Raw genomic sequence first — 4,211 nt, 5'->3', positions numbered from 1 at the left:
TATATATATAATATATTAGTTTGGGTATGAAATAAAAAATATGTATATCTGTATACATGAAAAAGGTGGAGACTTTCAGTTACTGAATTTTTAAGTGTAGATATATAGATATTTATAATATGTCCAGCTTACACAGAATACAAACAAGAAAGAAAATTAAATGAGTGGAAGAAAGGTGTTATAATTCTCAGAGCCATTTCTGGGGGCTCGGCGATCCATAATAATGTTGGTAGATTTAGTTCATCACAATATGTGGCTGTAATGGACACAATCAACATTGGATAAGATGAGCCGCTGTCATTAGGGCAGAGAAGATCTTATGTTTCAGATCTTAATATAGTGTAGTTAAAAGATGGAATATATGGATAATCTCTGGATCTCATCTGTGAACCATATATATATATACACACACATACATACACAGTGGTTGGCACAGTTTCACTAATCTGCTAACAACTAATTAGCAAAGCTAACTTTTCGTTTAGCAGATTAGCATTTTCGCTAACTTTCGAAACAGTTAGCAAACCAATTAGTTTCTGTTAAATTTAGTCCCGTTAACAAAATTTATACATTTGTTCCTGTCTGTTGTGGGCATGTCTCGAAGAGTCCATCAGGCACACTATTGGCTGACTATTTGTACGCATGACAAGACATGATTGGTCAATGCAACAGCAGCTAGCTGAGCAGCATTGTGCAGTTTTGAGCTGTGTTCACTTACAACGTTGTCACATTGCTGACAGTCTTTCAATGTCAGCAACAGCAGTGTACATTATCAGCTTATCAAGTTATCACTTATCATTATGGAAGGTGAAGATATTTTTGTAGGGCCTGAGGATGAAGGGCCTGTTGAGGAGTCTGCAACAGCTGTGGGTGAGGCAGAAGCCACTCAGGTTGAGACCCAGGCATCTCAGAAGTCATGGCTCCACCTGGAGGATTACTTTTTCCTTACCTCAAGGGATAAGAAGAATGCCAAAATCCTGCCAGCCCAAGGAGACCAACATCAAGGGACAAGCGGCGAGCCTCTACAACTTACAGTCACATTTCAAGAGGAAACACCAAGCACATGCCATCTAGTTTGAGGAGAGGATCAAGGCCGGCTCTTCTCATGGGAAACATAGGCAATCTTCTGGTAGCAGTGCCAGTAGCCAGTCATCACAGCCATGAACAAAGAAATCATGCCAGCCCAGGATTGGCGAAGTGTTTGCCCAAACTGCTGGCACTGACATCCATCAGTCTATGGTGGACAGAAAGATTGTAGACCTGTTTGTTGACAACATGCTACCACTGTATGTAGTTCCCCACCACGGTCAGACTGATCAAAACACTGAACCCCAACAAGACGTCAATGTCCCGCCGCACTCTGGGCAGGATGATCTTGGCCAGCCATAAACAGTTGGAGGAGTATCATGCAAGGCATTTATAAATTAAAATTATACAAAATTGTTAAATTATTATTATGCCATACTTCATATTTTCTTAATATAATTTAATTATTTATTAAATAAATATAATAAAATGTATAATAGCCTAATTGAATTAAATGTCATAATATATAATATACAGTATATATATATTCCACTCATGATTAAGTCTGTACAGCCAAAGCAGCAACCTTTAATGAAATAATGAATAAATGAATCTTAAGTTCTGAACTTACCAAATTCCAACCATCATTCCATCCCTCCTCTCGGTTATTCATCCCCCACCAATACATCACCTATCAAGGTAGTGTCACTATTTTCAAAAGTTTAATAACAATGCTTTAAATTATAAGCAATACTTCCATGAATTTAGAACAGCCTAGTAACAGATATTAAATTACAATCTGTGTAATTTCTATAAACAAAATATTGTTATAAGATAGTATGATCGAATGTCTTGCCTCCTTCCTACCCACAAAAAATTATACAAACCACATGCTCACAAAAACCATTGCAGTTTGTGTGGAGATGCAGATGAGAGGCTAGTTTTTTTTGTAGATTATACTCTGTGACAGTTTATATATAGTGACGTTGAATTATTTCCTTGTTAGTTTTAAATTGCCATTTTGTGAAATCAGTCACTGATTCCAATGGCATTCTCCATAATATTGACAGGGTGTGTTGGTCTCTACCAACTGTGATGGAGTGAGCATTACTGATGAGTATTAATTTCCTATACAAAATTAACATGCTAATCTAATGCATCTCACTCACAATGGGGAGGGTTTTATCCCCTATCCATACAAAGAGACCATGTGCTTTTGTGGCTAAGGAGTCTACGACTCCTATTTCTTGCAATGCTTGTGCTCACTGCACCCTTGTTACTCTTAGTGATTGTGAATTATTTCCTTGTTGGTTTTAAATTGCTGCTAGCCACCTTGATTATTTTATATCTATATATTTATCGTGAAGTATATTTGTTACCTAAATGTGGCTGACCCATATGAGATGATGCTACTGTAGTTTATAGCCCCAGGAAGACATCTCCAGCTGGTTAACAACACACTGTCTGTGTCCGATCCTATCTCTAGCCTTATGTGATACACACAGACCTGGGTTTCTGGATAGTGAAACTCGGGTCCGTGTGTATCACGTAAGGCTAGAGATGGGAACAATGATTTCCCTTCACAAATACTGATTGGACACTAGTTGTGCTGCTACTGCTTACATCTCGATCAGAGATTTATTATTGCTATATATACATAATTTTAGGTTTTTAACTTTACAACCTATGCCTCTTTACAGTTTAACATCTTTTAATTACAAATTGCTCAAGGATGTTCCCTGGGTGACAACCAGACAACCACCATGGACTGTTGGTCAGCCCACAACTGGTCCTACCTGGGGATGATGGCACACTGGCTGGACCCCAGGCCCCGCATGAGACAACATACCTTCCTGGCCTGCTCTTGGCTCAAAGGACATCACACCTTTGATGTTCTCAACTGGGCCATGGTGGACACCCATTACAAGTTCCATCTGCAAGACAGGTAACCAGGACTATGATGGACAATGGCAAAAACTTTGTTAAGACATATATGCAGATTGGTACAGAAGTTGAACTCTTGCCAAACATTCCTGAAGCTGTTGATGATCCAGACATAGAGGGTGTTGAAGATGTGGACCTGGACGTGGATCATGAGGCTGGGAACGTGGACAAAATTGAGTACATCTCTGTTGATGATGCCATCCTTAACAAGTCCAGCAGCCTGTGCTCATGAAGTGCGCAGCCCATACCTTCAACTTGCTAACCAGCATGGATGCCAACAAGGCTCTTGACAGTGCTTCATTCAAGTCAGCCTACAGGAAAACCACGTCCAAGGTACAGTGGCTGTTGAATCTGCAGAGCTGCTGCACGGTGGCGACAGATAGCATTCTGGACATGTTGAAGAGGAGGCTGGTGGTCCCCAACAGTAGCAGATGGAACTCTACCTATGAGACTCTGTTGTTGTCCTCAACAACTTGTTGGAGAAGAATAGGGGAGTTGTCCACAGGGGGATGATATAGCTGAAGCTGCAGACCTTCACTGATTCTGATGTTGGCTTCCTGGCAGAGTCCATGTAGATGGTGGTTAATGTTGCAACATTACTTGGTTCCAGAGCAGAAGCCCCACGTCATTGAAATACAAGGTGCAGAACTTGGTGAAGACCTAGCTGGAGGCCATCTTGAAGGAGGTCCTGACTGAAGTTGTTTTTTGTTCACCAAGTATAACACTGCTGTACCGTCCAGTGCTGCAGTTGAGCACCTATTCTCTATAGGCAAAGATATTTTGAGGGATAAGAGAGCTACCCTGTTTGATGGTAACCTTGAGAGGCTGATGTTTATGAAGGGCAATCAGTATCACATTGAGGTGATGGAGAAGGCCCAGCCAGAGTGGTACACCATGATCATCATCTCATCTTAGCATGACACTATGCCATATGCCCATGGGCATATGGCATAGTGGTTAAGACTGCGGGCTACTAACCCCAAGATTCCGAGTTCGATTCCAAGCAGTGACCTGAATAATAATAATAATAGTAATAATAACATCGAAAAATACCTTAGGAATGAGAACCCAAATTCGAAATTTCCCTAAGATATCTGAGGAATACTGGAGGGTATATCAGCCGAAACGTGTTAACAACAAAGATGAGGATAAATATCCATCAAATGTAAATAATGTACATAATTCCTCATCTCTTAAATATAGAAGTGTATTAACTAATATATATATATACATATATATAT

The sequence above is a fragment of the Octopus bimaculoides genome, chromosome 17, assembly GCF_001194135.2.
Source record: "Octopus bimaculoides isolate UCB-OBI-ISO-001 chromosome 17, ASM119413v2, whole genome shotgun sequence".
Taxonomy (NCBI): domain Eukaryota; kingdom Metazoa; phylum Mollusca; class Cephalopoda; order Octopoda; family Octopodidae; genus Octopus; species Octopus bimaculoides.
Note: the sequence above shows the minus strand (reverse complement) of the source record.